This window comes from Leucopleurus acutus, assembly GCF_964270905.1.
Source record: "Leucopleurus acutus genome assembly, chromosome: 19".
Lineage (NCBI taxonomy): Eukaryota > Metazoa > Chordata > Mammalia > Artiodactyla > Delphinidae > Leucopleurus > Leucopleurus acutus.
Window position 1 is genome coordinate 41,136,499 of NC_139161.1, and position 15,349 is coordinate 41,151,847.

The window sequence follows — 15,349 nt, forward strand, 5'->3', positions numbered from 1 at the left end:
TCTAGGTCTTGGGAAAATGATCTGGTCACACTGCTGACAGTTGGCGAAGAACTAGAGCTCCCAATTTATTTGTGTTTATTCACCGAGCATTTCAATTTATCAGCCGAGATAGGTATAGCACAGTTTTCCTGGTCAGTAGACACAAACTGCCAAATACCAGCATCCATCTCACTCTCAATTCATTTGTCAAGATGATTCGGCTAGAATAGCAGACTAGATAGCATGGTGACCAAGAGTAACAGTGCTGGTTCTACCACGCCACCACCTGACTCTGGGTAAGTCTCCTTTCATTCATTCTCTCATTCAGTCAGCTGTTTTTTAAAGCACCAAGGGCCTTGAAATCCTAGCTCTAGCACTTTTTGGCTTAGAAAGCTTCGTTAAGATAATCCAAACCTCACATTCCTTCTTTGTAAAGTGGAGATAATAATAGTGTCTTCTCCATACGGTTCTTGTGAGAATGAAGTGCGATGATGTACATAAAAAGGTTAGCATGGTGCCTGGCATGTAACGTCAGCTTTTCATTCGATAATCAGTTACTAAGCATTTACTGTGTTCTGAACATGGTACTATGTCCTGGGGCCACCCATCATTTGCACCATTTAGTGACTGCCTTCTTTGGGCCAGATCTGCAACTTTGATGATCTCAAATTGTCCTCGTAACAACTTATAAGACATGCGTTATTTTCACTATCTTATAAATGAGGAAACTGAGTTCAGGGAAGTAAAGTTGAAGATTACACACCTAGTAAGTAGCAGAGCTGGGATTTGGACTCCTATCTATCTGATTCCAAAACCCATTTACTATCATTCTGCCATGCAGCCTCTACTGTTAGCAAGAAGAATAAGACACATGTCCTGTTCACAATCTAGAGGGGGAACACATATATTAAAGAACTCATTGCAATACAACATATGTGATAACACCAGGTGTTATCGCATTGTTCTCATTCAGTTCTCGTAACAGCTCTGTGAGGTAGGTACTGTCATTATTCCCTTTTCACAGATGGGGAAACTGAGGAACAGAGAGTTTATGGTGCTTGCAAATACTATAGTCCATATACATGACCACTACACTCTAGTGCCATTCTGGAGAGCTAGAAACATATGAACAGTGTGCTTGGGGTGTTCTAAGGAGTGACAGTGACTATGCTTGTGAGAACAAGATAAGATTTCATAAATGAGATGGTATGTGAGCTGAAACCTGCAAGTAATACACCAAGTTGAGGGCTTCCGTGGTGGCTCAGTGGTTAAGAATACGCCTGCCAATGCAGGGGACATGGGTTCAAGCCCTGGTCCGGGAAGATCCCACATGCCGCGGAGCAACTAAGCCCGTGTGCCACGATTACTGAGCCTGCGCTCTAGAGCACGCAAGCCACAACTATTGAGCCCGCGTGCTGCAACTACTGAAGCCTGCGCGCCTAGAGCCCATGCTCCACAACAAGAGAAGCCACCGCAATGAGAAGCCCGCGCACCGCAACGAAGAGTAGCCCCCACTCGTCGCAACTAGAAAGGCCGCGCACGGCAACGCAGCCAAAAATAAAATAAATAAAAAACATAAAAAAGGACTAACCTCATTTCCATAAAGACAAGCAAAAAAACTTACCTTAAAAAAAAAAAGAGGGCTTCCCTGGTGGCACAGTGGTTGAGAGTCCGCCTGCCGATGCAGGGGACATGGGTTTGTGCCCCGGTCCGGGAAGATCCCACATGCCGCGGAGCGGCTGGGCCCGTGAGCTATGGCCGCTGAGCCTGTGCGTCCGGAGCCTGTGCTCCGCAACGGGAGAGGCCACAGCAGTGAGAGGCCCGCGTGCCGGAAAAAAAAAAAAAAAAAGAATGCACCAGGTTGAGAAAGGGCGATGGAGAAGAAAGGGGAAAACCAGGCAGAGGAAACAGCACTTGTAAAGGCCCATTCTCTTCACTGTCTAAAATCTATCCTTAAAGTACAATGGAGGTCCTATCCTTAAAGTACAATGGAGGTCCTTCATAGGTCTGGTACAGAGGACATTCCATTTTTCTCCATTTATTTCCTCATATCTTTCTCCCCATCCCTATCTGACACTCATCACATTCCTCCTGCTGTCCTTCATATGCCACCTCTTCATTTCTTACTAGCTCTTACCTGGACCATTGCAATCACTTGGCAATAGCTTCCCCTTCTTTCACTCTGCCTTCCTTCAATCTATTTTTTTTTTAAATTTATTTTTGCGGTACGCGGGCCTGTGTGATCACCCATCTCCTCAGACTCTGAAATCTTTAAATCTCCCACTTTCTCCAGAGTAGTCTAAACTACACAGCCAGCAAGCCACTATCTTTAACAAAGTCTTGCCCTATCTTTCAAATCTCTTATCACCCCCTTTCTTTACGCTAACACTGGTCCTGAAACTTTGGTGTGAATCAGAATCTCCCCTGGGGTACTTATTAAAAATATACACGCCTGGGTTCCAACTCCAGATTCAAGCTTAATGATTCTGTAAGTCTGGATTGTGGGAGTTTGTCGTTTGGTTTTGATGCTGGGGGACATCTATGTTGTTAAGTTTCCTCCTGGTATTTCCAACTCACTGAATTTTGGAAAACACTACACGAGTTTGCACTTTACCTAAATTTGGTAAGCTCCCCTATGCTTTCTCATTTAATTCGGGAGTTAAATTATTTTCTCCCAGAATCTCCAAATCCAACGCATCTTTCAAGACCCAGATCAAATGCCACCTCTCCCAGGAAGTCTTCCTTGCTCTCTTTCGCAGTCCTTTGATATTTAGTGGCACCTCTTGCTTATTCAGGAAGCGTCCAAGCCCCTGACAAGCCAATGAGTTTCTCCTGGTCGGGGAGAGAGGGACACATTCATCAAAGTCCACCCCAACCCCTAGCCCTCAGGCGGGAATTCGGCGCAAGCACGATACTGTCGGAACACTGAATCGATAGTTCTTCCTGGAAAGCCAGGGCACACACACCCTCTACGGCCCGCCTCAGATGCCCTTCCCCAGTTGTGAAACGAGGCACCAGCAAAACCACTCCGGATGTCAGTCTCCCCAAGGTCGGGGATCAGGGAATTGGAGGGCGGGCGGGGACTACTCAGGGTCTTGCTTTCAACTTTGAGCATGTAGCCCGCCACGCCAAGAAGAGACTGCAAAGACGCCTGCGCCTTCCGGCCCTCCCTCCCCACCCCAACCCCGGCGTTCGCCTAGCCCTCCGATTGGCTGCTCCTCGCACCAGCCGAGCCTCAGGGCTGCGGCCCACGTGGTCCACTGGCCGTCGCGGGATTGTCCGGATCGGGCTGCCGCGGCAGCCGGCGGGGTAGCGAGGTGGAGCAGTGTGGGAAGCCCCAAGCCCGTACCTCTGGGACTGAACGGCGGCGGGTGGGCTACGGTCAGCCTCTGCAGGCCTGGGCAGGCCTCCTGAGAGTCTAGGGCGTAAGAGTTTTGGGGGTTCCCAAAGTGGGCTGCGGACCCCCTGCCTGAGGCTTTGGTTTGAGCCCTGGATCCGGACTTGTGTTTCCCCGGAAGGATGGTGTCTCAGTCTTTCCTGAAGTTGGTGGGGTTTGGATGTTATTATTATTATTATCAGCAGTAGTATTATTATTGTTGTTATTATTATCGTTTTGAGGATACACCGTGTATAAGAATTGGTGGTCCTGCGCAGGGTGCCATGCAGAATGCCATGAGTTACAAGTTGGAGGACGGAGGGCTTAGAGATGCTTGAGGGACGTCCTTAACGTACGCGAAATGTTGGAGGCAAGTCGGCTTTATAAACTGTGCTGATGCTTGTATAATCCAGGCGCTTAGGGTTTAGTAGGGAGGGTCGTTCACCGACTGAATTAAACCGTCGCTTATTGAGCCGCCTTCTGTGTCCCAGGCATCATTCTGAGTGTAATGGATGCAAAGGCCAGTAAGAGGAAGTCCTGGTTCTTTAGGAGCTCTGCGTAATGGGGCTGGTGGGAGAGTCGGGAGGTGGGGGACGTGAATGGGTGAAGTATTGGCGTGTGATGCGTACTGTGGTGGGAAAAAGTGCTGTGGGAGTCAGAGGAGGGGATGACTGAGGGAGTTAGGGACGACTTAACAGAGAAGGTGACGTTTGAACAAGGTTTTAGAACTACAGACTTTCTCCAGATTGAAAGGGGTAGGGAAGGCGCTCCAGACAGAGGAAAGCGTACTGAGGAAGAGAACAAGGAAAGTGTGCCCTCTGTGGCTGGAGCACACTTGGAGCTCTGCTCACAAGTTTCATGCTATTAGACAAGGTTATTTAAGTTCTCTTAGCCTGTTTGCTTTTTGTAACGTGTACTTACTTCTGCACAGGTTGATGAGATAAAGGCTCAAGCCTCTAAACAGGCACTTTACTAGTTTCCCTCTCTTTGTGGAATTCAGTTGCTGAATGGAGAACACAGACCATAGCTGTACGTTTTTAACTATGGAGTATCAAGCTATTGACATTTATAAATGGCTGAAGGAGGCATGCTGTGTCTCCGGAATTGTTATTTAGATACAATGCTGAAAAGCTGGAGAGGTTGACATTGTTTGTGTTCCTAGTACTTTAGCATAGCATGTCAGCGATAGTAAACTAGGAGGTGTCATTTAGAATAAAATGCAGGCAGCTTTCTCATTCAGAAATTGATCATCCATGTTGTGAATTACCCAGGCTTTGCATCGTTTCCTTTATCTTGCCCATGGCCTGGAGAAAAATGAAATTAAACCTTGTATTTAGCTGGTAGTGGAAAAATATAAATCTGGTAATCAGACCTCAGTTTCTCTTTCCAGCATTGCTGTTATTTTGCTGTGGACCTTTGTCAAATCCTAGCCTCCCTGGGTCTTGGACTCTTTAGCAGACTCTTGTATAAAATTTTTTATGACTATACTTTTCATCTTTGTTGGCAGCAGAATTGTAAATCAAACTGTATGTCAAATGAACTGGAGTTTACTTTATAAAGGATTTTAGGAGAAAATCTTTTCTAAAGATTTTGCTTTAGAACTAGATTATAAATCCCTTCACAGACATCCCTGAGATTTTATCATGCATGGTGTTTGGACTCACTAAAACAAGAAATGTTTTTGAACTGTAAACGCTTCTCCACTCTACTCTGTATTACAAAAATTTTTTAAAAGCACCTCCAAAACAAAACTTGTTCAAGTTTGCATTTTTGTACAGCAGAGTTGCTTGAGGTGAATAGTAGAAGATCAAATATTGAAAGCCCACGGTTGCAACTTATCTGAAGTCTTTTCTTCTCATGGGTAAACCTAAGTTTTCTTGGATGTGAAAATAGGGTGTTGGGCTGCTCTTAGATAATACAAGGAGGTGAAAAGCAATGATGCAATGATGAGTGAAGTATAGTCTGACCTAGTATTGCCATTGCTTCAGTGTTGGCATTGACCAGGGTATGACCCCTTAATCTTCTCTCTGAGCTGATTCTGGTTGTGGTTTTCCCACATTGGTAGGTTCTAGCCTATTTGGATACTGGTTTTATTATGTGTAAGAGTGTTTAATATTCTTTTGAATTACTGATACTTTCCTGTTTTTCTTTGTAGGTTGAGGTGAAAAATATGGCTTTGATATCTTCATGGAAAACTGCATTATTTCAGTCCTGAATCTGGTTCGGTTCCCTTATTGACTCATTACTATATTAAAAATGTTTATTTAGCAGTGATTGTAAAATGAAAGTAATTAACATGTACATGTTTTTTGGGGGGAGACTAAGGGGAAACACGTGTTCAGCCTAGAAAAACATTTCTCATTGGATTTCCTGTGAAGTCAGTGTGTCTTGGGTTTAACTTTGAAACAAATTTAAAAATTTTTAAATTAAAAAAAAGTTTACTTAACTATGGTATTTGTTCTGGTAAAACCTTGTGGTTTAATAAGAATTTTTGCAAATATCCATTATACTCTTCTCATGGTACATAAAGTGTTAATATTTTAAAATCTATAGGATATTCTATTTCAAAATTTAGTTCTATTATTTTAGTGCTATCAGAAAATGTGCTTTGAATTGCTGAAATGAGTTGTATTGGACAACACCTGTCTCAGCAGAGGCACTTAAAAATAATTTTCATCCTTCCTCTTGTAGTAATGATTTTTTTTTTAACCCGTATGTTTTTAACCTGTATGTTTAACCCTGCCAATCCGGTGGCAACTTAAGTGTTTGTGCAGTATTTCACTTGAGAAGTAAGGTATTTCACTCAAGATTGAATTCTTGCTGTTGGAGGAGAGGATTTCTCTCCAATATTGGATTAGCAAAAAAAGCAAAATGTTAATACAGAATGCCTCAAAAAATCAAAGGTAGAGGCTTCCCTGGTGGCGCAGTGGTTGAGAGTCCGCCTGCCGATGCAGGGGACACGGGTTCGTGCCCCGGTCCGGGAAGATCCCACATGCCGCGGAGCGGCTGGGCCCGTGAGCCATGGCCGCTGAGCCTGCGCGTCCGGGGCCTGTGCTCCGCAACGGGAGAGGCCACAACAGTGAGAGGCCCGCGTACCGCAAAAAAAAAAAAAACAAAAAAACAAAAACGCAAAGGTGGCCTGAATGAAAAATTTACTGTAAATACCTCGACTAATCTTTCAGTTTCCACACAGCTCTTTGCCAAAAAACATTTATTCTTAAAATTTACTTAAGCGTTTCATAGAAACTTTAGTAATAGCCAGAATAATTCATGTCAGCTTAGCAAACTCTTAATAGCAAGCAGAAAGAGCTTATGAAAAGATCCTGTCTTTACACAGTCATAGTTAGGGCAGTATTTTACTTCATCTCTTCATTAATAGCTTTGCTTTCACACTGAAGTCTTCAGACTATTCTGTATATACATTCAACCCCTATTTTCCTGTAACCAGTTTCCCAAGGAAGGTATGTGTGGTTCACAAAGGGATCTTTAAAAGGTGATAAACTATAGCAAATGTTACTTAACAAATGAGTCTCAGCATATGGAAGGAGAAAGTGTTTCTAAGTATTTCTATAAAAAGCATGTCCGTGGTGGCGGGGGATGAACTGGGAGACTGGGATTGACATGTATACACTGATGTGTGTAAAAGTGATAATTAATAAGAACCTGCTGTATTACAAAAATAAATAAAATAAAAAAAATAAATAAAATAAAAAAGCAGGTCCATATTTCATACTGTTTGCAAACCGATAAAACCTATTCCTCATAGGCAGATAAATGCTTTCCTTTCTCAAAAGGCCTGCTTCCCCTTTACTACCCACTCTACGAGGTCTAACTTGGGTTTTTCCTGAGAGCTTCTATACCTCTTGTCCTTTAAGGAAGGGGACAGGAAAAGCTTCTGTGCCGAGTACCCTCTTTGATCCCCTTCTCTATGCTGACCCTCACATCCCCTGCCAGTCCTGATTCTCTCACTCTGACCAGCTCGGTCAACTCTAAGTAGAGGTGTCTACGGAGCAAGCTAAAAGGTTAAGATCAACGAGTACATCCTTTTAAAGAAATCCATGTGGCTGTTTAAAGTTCATACCATTATTAATTGAGGATGATCAAACAATGCTATTTACCGTGCGGAAAACCAGCCCTCTGGCCTTATAGCGCAGTCATTTCGTTGTGAGACAAGGTGCTAATCCCCTTCAGTTCTCAGGGGAGTACAGTTTAATCAGATGCTGTACTTGTGTTGGATAACCTGTGATGGGACAAGCTCGGTGACTCTTCACGTAATTAAACACACAGCGATAACAAAACACATAGCCAGAGGTGGCGAGAACGGTGTCATTCACCCGGTTTTTACGACACAGTGGGCACACAGTCTTCATTTGGGGCAACAGGGGAGAATCAGAATTGTAGTCTAGATGTACCGGTGGTGGTGGAGTAGGCAGGGCAGTCAATGACTTGATGGTTTCTTCGTTTCCGGATGAATACCACCACTCAAGGAACTGCAGGAAGAATACACCCGTCGAAAGGCCAGTAGAGAGGCATGAGGCGGCACCTCCCACGGCTTGCTTCAGAGCTGACTTTATCTTCTCGCCAACGCTGTTTGGAGAACAGAACAGGGAGGCAAAAGGAGAAACTGTTTATTTAGGTACAATCACAGAACAACTAATACACATGCAATTCTTACACTTTTCATTAGAATCGTTGATTCAGCTTGGGGATTGAATAGTTGCTGGACTGGCGTTTTCTCTTGTAAGTGTCTATTCGAAACAATTCCCTCTTTCTGACCTACCGTAGTTTAGGAGTTCTAGGAGCTAAGCTTTGTTTTTAATGACTAGGGCTTTGTTTGCTTTGTGTTTTGAGAAAGAAATTAATGAGCCATTGATTATATAGACCTTTATGGGGGTGGAAGATAGTATATCCAGAAAAAGAAATAACTCACTTAAAAAACAACTCAGCAGTACTGAGGAATATATTTGAACTTGTCAGAGAACACAGACACTAGGAGCGGGATAGCACCATGGTTAAGAGCAGTCTTTAGAATTGTACTGATCTGGCTTGAATCTCAGCTCTGCCGCCTATTAGCTGTGCGGCCTTGGCAAGGTACTCAAATGTTAGAACTTTCCTCAACTGTTAAGTGGTGCTAATGCATTTATTTCATTGAGCTGTGATAAGGATTGAGATAATACACGTAAACACCTAGCAAAGAGCCTGGTACACAGCAAGTGTGTGCAAAAATGTAGCCATTATGATGAGGAAGGTTACCAGGATGGCAATCCTTGTTTTATGGACACAAGAATTTTTCGATGATTTTATGAAATACCCCAAAGTGGACTGAGGTGGGTAAATTTCATAAAATTGGGATAAGATTTTAGGATTTATTAATCAAATATGTTGGGGAAATGTTAAGGCCTTACCTCCCAGCTGGTTGCTGCATCATGCTGGCTCCGGCTGGTTTGTGCTCCAGAGCTTGTATATCCTCAACTGTAAGTCGATCTAGCCGAACCCCAGCCAGACTCAGCAGGGGTGAGTGATGCTGAGCCTTTCCTAGGATGTATCGAAGCTGCTGTACAAGAAACCAGCCTTCCCAGGCCATGTTAACAAATGGGTAGGCTGCCAAAAAGGCTCTGTAAAATCGTTTCCAGCGGGAAGTAGGGGGTGGATGGAATATTCATCCTCTTCTCTCAGGCTAGAAATCAGCTTCACTTTCAGACTGGGAAGAAGAACCAGGAAAATAACTGACTTCCAAAGCTGCTTCTTTGGGAGACCAGCACTGGCCAATCTCTGAAGCTTGTGTGTGTCTCCCATTACGATCCTCTTTAAGCCATAAAAGTTTTCAGAAAACGAGGCGCTGGTTTTAGACACATAATGTTGCTGGAGCAGAAGACCTAGCAGGGTGATTTCATCAAACCACTTCCACAAGAAGCCCTAGCGGGCAGGATTTGATTCTGCAAGAACCTAAAGCAAAATAAATAAATGAAATTCATTCCATTACACAGCTACTATGCCTTGTATTTATATTTCCTTTTTTTCCCTCTGAATTTCCACACTTTTCTTTCTGGGTCTACCTTAACCTCCCTTTAGTGCTGGGTATTCAGTACACATAACAAGAGACTCCATAACCATTAAATCATGTGATGTGCATTATATGCTAATTGGTTATTTCAAAACTTAGGCCAAGAAATAAATTCAGATTATTGGCTTGGTTTTTACCCGGACGTTCCTAAAACTTTTCAGAGAATTAAATCCTTACCTTGACCACATGCTGAAGAGCAGGTCTCACTGCTGTCATTAAACTGTCCTGTGCTACCACCTCAAAGATGGATGGCTGGCTGGTCATCCACCGCAGAAGCAGTTGTGATGTGAGCCCCGTGCTCAGCCATAGTTTCGTGTGTGCACTGGGTTTTACTTTGCCCACAAACTCTCTAGTAAGCATGAACTTTCTGGGGGTGCCAGATGGGTGCTATTTTACAGGAACTGGGCAAAAAAGACCTCTTCCGGAGGCCGAGGGGAGGGGTCTCAAGGGAAGGTGAAGAATGAAGTCAACGCGGACACCCACGTCAGGGAAGTAGTGTGTGGGAGAGGTGAGTTGATTAATGCTGCACCTCACAGGGAAAAGCGTGACTACGGGGGGACAGGTACGGCGAAGGAGCGCTGGCCTCTCGAGCGGCAGTCCTGGAGGCGGCCAATCACGGACTCCCAATCCGGAGGGCTCAAAAGCCAGGCGGCTCTGAGGGATCGAAGGTGCCAGTGCAGGCCGGCCCCAACGGCCTGGCTCAGCTGTGGGCTGTGCAATCCCCCCGCCCGCGCCAGTCCTTGCGAGCTGACCCCAGGCGAGGAGCGAGGAACCCGCGACGCCGCGTTTAAAAGGAGGTCTCGGCTTTATGTCAGAAGCCGCAACCGGAAATAGAAGCCGCTTGGAGCCCGCCGGCCGTGGAGAGGCTCTCTAGCCCCGAACGCGGCTCCGCGACCGGAACTAGAGAACTCTATGATCTCACAGGCACTTCCGCTTCCGCCCCCAGCGGGCTCGGTTGGAGAGGAGTTTTCCGCCGGTAGGTTTTACTTTTCTTAGCTGGTTTTGCATCGCTGTGTTGTTGGAAAGCCACGGCTCTGATATCTCTCTACAGAGTCTTTTTGGCAAGGTGTTGGGTCGCCGCACTGACGTCTGGCGCCCGGAGCCAGAGCTCGGCCTGTTGCTGAGGCCTTTGTTCCCTGGGGCGATAGAGAGAGGCGAGGGACCCAAGGGAATGTGGAGATGGAAGGCTCACTTTGCTTGCGGCGGGGGTGGTGGCTCACTATTTTTGCCGCCTTCGGGAAGGATTTGAAGCGACAAAGCCGAGATAGAAGGCTTAGCCTTATGGCTGCCAATTATTAACAACAAAAAAAATTTCCTGCTGTTGTTCAGAATTTGGGACGATTATTTTTCATTCAAGCTGGTACCTTAATTGTCTTCTAGGTTAGGTTACGTTCAAGCAGAACTCGGGGCACTTGCTATACTAAATGAAAATGGTTCCTGCCCTCGAACACGGTAGGATGCGTCACATTAGCGATATGAATACAGTGCTAAAACGGAGTGATGCTGTTGAATTCTAACTAGCTGAATTGGGGAGGCTTGGCAGAGAAGGTACTTTTCATCGTATACCAAAGTTAATGTAATTAACCTGACCTTTTGCAAACTGCTTTTACATCGTATGCAATTGCCTTGAGTAGCTGCAGGTTTACTGAATTTGGGTAATAAAGTTCATCTCCTCTCTCTCCAACCTCTCCCCTCAACCCCTGGGCTAAATAGCTAGAAATAGAAGTTTGCTTACTTTATACCATAGAGGACGTTATGGTATAAAGATAGTTAATTGTTTCACATAATGAGAACGCTGGAACAAGGTTTGGGTTTAGTTGTTTCAATAGGAGAAATAAAATCTTGCAAATTAACCTTAATTGTGGTTCCAAAAAGTGTTTCAGGGAATTCCCTGGCGGTCCAGTGGTTAGGACACTGTGCTTCCACTGCAGGATGCATGGCTTGGATCCCTGGCCAGGGGAACTATGATCCTGCATGCAGCGTGGCCAAAAAAAAAAAAAAAAAGTGTTTTATAGTCTGATTGGATACCTGCTGGAGAAAGTCACATTGATGGAAGATTTTATCTTACAGAGTTTTAAGGAGTAGAGATAATGTATCTATATAAAACACCTAGCTTTATGTTCTTGGTCAGTGGTAGCTCTTACAGAGAGGCTTTTCTTAAGTGAACAGCAAAAAGACAAAGTTGAGAAATAGCATCACCTAAGACAAGTGGGAAGTTAGTTAAACATTGGTATCAGTTAGGGTTCTTTGGTTACAAGCAACAGAAAACAGGCTAATTTAAACTAAAAAATTTATTAGAAGAATATGGAGTAGCTAACAAAATAAGGAAAACCAACTCTGAGGGAACAGGAATTACACAGTCCTACTGGATGTTTCTAGCAAGAATTAGCAAAGGGTCATACAGGCATCGCTGTTGCAATGAACGAGCTTCAACAAATTTCTGTCACTGTACTTATGATTCAGATCCCTATTGACTGACCTTGGTTCAGATTTCATCTCCACTCGCTGTTTCACTCTTAGCCAGAAGAGTGCAAGACACCTTAATAATCCTTTGAGAATATTGCAAAAGTAAACTGATGTTGTTATGTGAGAAAAAAGGCAGTCAAAAATAACAATGTCAGTTATTACAGCCAATAAATAATAAACACCTCATCACAAATCCCACTCCCAGGTTTATGGTGTAATAAGCAAGACACAGAAATTGATTGCACTTATGTTAAAAGGTGTGAAGAGCCATCAGATAGGTTAATATGGTGAGTTTAGAGGAAGAGACAATAAGAGCTGGGAGAAATGAGGCCGTTCAAACTAGCTTAAACAGAAGCTATATTGGCCTTTGTAACCAAGGGGAAGATCGTTTCTAACCTCACGTTTTATCTCAGCTTCTTTCTGCCAGTTGCTTTCTAATACAGCGATGTAACCTGGTATCTCCTGCATCTTATATCAGGACCAGATGTCCACTGAGAAAGTTTTGTGGATTAGGTGGACCTCAAAAGATGAGTACATTTGGAGAAAGTCACAGTCATGGTGACAGGGTTTTCCAGGCTAAGGGAGCAGCGTGGATTGTATTTGAGGAGGAAATTGTTTGCTTTAAATATAGAGAGGAAAATAGACCAATAATACATAGTCTATACTGTTGACCATAATATAGAGGCTCTTAAATGCTAGTTTTAGTACTTTGCTTGTGGACATTCATTCATTTATTCCTGAATAATTTACTTATTCATTTATTACTGAATACATGCTGTGCGCCAAGCATTATGCTAGGTGCTGGGTAGACAGTAGTAATAAAAACAGACTTGGTATCTGCCCTCATGGAATTTACAGTCTAGTTGGGGAGAGAAATAATAAACAAGTAAAGAGACTAATATATAATTTACAAATGGAATAAGAGGGCTATGATGGGGGTGGCAGTGGGGCCTGGAAGAGAAGAACCTTTTAGACTGGGTAATCAGGCAGTGCCTTTATGAGATTACAATTAAAGTGAGACCTAAATTATAAGCCAGCCAGGCCTGTGTGGAGTTGGGGAAAACGAATATTAGGTAGGAGGAGCGGTAGTTGTGAAGGCCCTAGGATGGGAAAGAGCTTGGCCTATTTGAGAGCTGCAAAAGCTAACAAGAGGTGAAATGAAGAGGAAATGAGGAGTGACTGAAAAGGATAAAATGATATTAAGAGAGGTAGACAGGAGCCTAACCACTCATAGGCCATGGGGAGGAAACTGGATTTTAGTCAAAGTATAATGGGAGGTCATTGAAGGATTTATACACTGGAGTCATGACCAGGTTTATATTTTTAAGATGACCCCGTAATGGTTATGTGGTTACATTTACTTTGTGAAAATTCATCAAGCTTTATATTTTTGGTGTGCACTTTTTGGAATGTTTGTTTATACGTCAAAAAAAAGTGAAACAAAAATCTGGCTGCTGTATGAATAATGGTTGGGAGGAGAGTTGAGGTTTCTAGTAGTTGAGGCAAGAGGCGATGGTGGCTTGGAATAATGAGGTGAATAGAAGGGATTGGATGAATTTGAAATATATTTTGAAGGTAGGATTGACAACTTGGAGATGGAATGAATGTGGCAATTAAGAGAGAGAGAAATCAAGAATGACCCCCAGATTTCTGGCTAGTAATTTCTGGCAGTGTAATTTGTTCAAATAACTGCCATCATAGCAAATATTTACACAGTCCATACTATGTGCAGGCATAGTTCTAAGTGCTTTACGTACACTAATTCATTTCATCCTTGTAATAATATGATTGGATATTAGTATTTCTCCCATTTTGTAGATGAGAAAACTAAAGAGCAAAGAAATGGGGAAAACTGGGAGAAGGATAGGTTCTGTACAAATTAGGAAATAAGGAGCTGTTGAAAGTTTTTGAACCGGGGAGAGGTATGAATCAAAGATTTTTCTGGTGGCATCTCTTTACAAAATCCACCTCTGTCTTCTGTGAGTTGTACTTGGAACCACAGTTTTTAAACACCCCCCCCCAATACTCTTATGATTTGCTTAATTTGGGTGGGCCATATGTGCAGACTTAACGATCAGTGCGGTTAGCAATTTGGTGATGAAGTTTGGGGACTAGGTCAAGGTTAGAGATAGATATTTTGGAGTCATATGGGTAGGAAAAATGACTGAACCCATGGTATTGCTAAAGGGTTAGTGTAAAGAAAATGTATGAATATAGAACTTAAAAATAAAATGCTTGCTACTTTCTCCCTCAGACACCATCCTATATCTCTTCTCTTTCAGCCATACTTTCTTATGGAGTTATCTGTTTTCATTTCCTTACCTCCCATTTATCTTCACACTTCTTCAGCATGGCTTTTGCCTTCATTATCTCTGCTGATGGTCTCAGCAATGACATCGAAGACCTTAGTGCTGCTAAATCCTTGGACACTTTTCGGCCCTTCCTCCTTTTCTCTCTAGCAACTGTTGTTGTTGACCACTCACTCATACATTTATCCATTCAACAAACTTTGGGGAGGGGGCGGCTAGGCCTCAGAGATATAGTATATAGTTCCTATACTTTCATAGAACTCTAAAAACGTCCTAAATGATTATGACCACCTGCTTTTCCTTCTACCTCTCTACTTCTCAGTCCCCTTTGCACTTTGGTTTCCCAACTTCTGCCTCAGGCTCTCATTCTTCACATTCCTCTTCTTCTTTTTTTGGTTAAAGACTTTATTATTACTTAGAGCAGTTTTAAGTGGGAAGTTTTCGTTTTGAGGGGAAGGTACAGAGATATCTAGGTCTTGGTTTCTGAAAGGAACTTACTTTTGTGTAAGCACGCCTGTTACATGCTGGGCGCCTTACCTACTTTAAGCTTCACAAGCTGGAGAGAGTTATATCACTGGATTTATTTCACAAGTAAGACTAAGGTTGAGGAGACGTTAAGTAACTTTCCTAATCACATTCAGGACAGGGATTCGATCTCAGATGGATTCAAACTCAGATCTGAGGCCATGTCAACCTCTTTTCCTTGCACCACTCTCCTCCAGTCCCACTGCCCTTGCATGGTCTTGGGCTGGATCACCATCGTCCACATTCCTGAACTGGCCAGGGAAATTAGCTGGGTTTTTTTTTTTTTTTAAGAAAACAGGATGTTTCACTATCCCTATGTGTAAGTTTTTAGAGAACTCCTGTGCGAGGAAACAAATCCAGGGAATGTCAGCTTGTTTAATAGATCCGTTCCGATAGTCAGTGAACTTCCTAGGAGTCCCGGACCTCAGGTCGCTTCCCGACGGCGCAAAGTATTTCCGTCTCCAAGGCGACCGAGAGGACCGGCTTTCTGGTTCTCCCGCGCGCCTGGATGACGTCACACGGCGAGGCTGTCTGACGTCCGAGTTTCCTGTCCACCATGTTTGTCCCTGGCAAAGTGGGTTTTGCGCAGTGGCTTAGACCTGGAGAAGGAGTCGTGGCGTGCAGGAAACC

General features: G+C 43.6%; 1 pseudogene across 1 annotated transcript; it reads right to left on the bottom strand.

Moving 5' to 3' along the window:
- Positions 1–7,542: 7,542 nt before the first annotated feature.
- Positions 7,543–9,726, bottom strand: LOC309975647 (peroxisome assembly protein 12-like; annotated as a pseudogene). Its single transcript has 3 exons — positions 9,597–9,726; positions 8,761–9,301; positions 7,543–7,942 (listed from the first exon to the last, which is right to left on the bottom strand). The product of its transcript is annotated as a peroxisome assembly protein 12-like (transcript).
- Between the last annotated feature and the right edge of the window lie 5,623 nt (positions 9,727–15,349).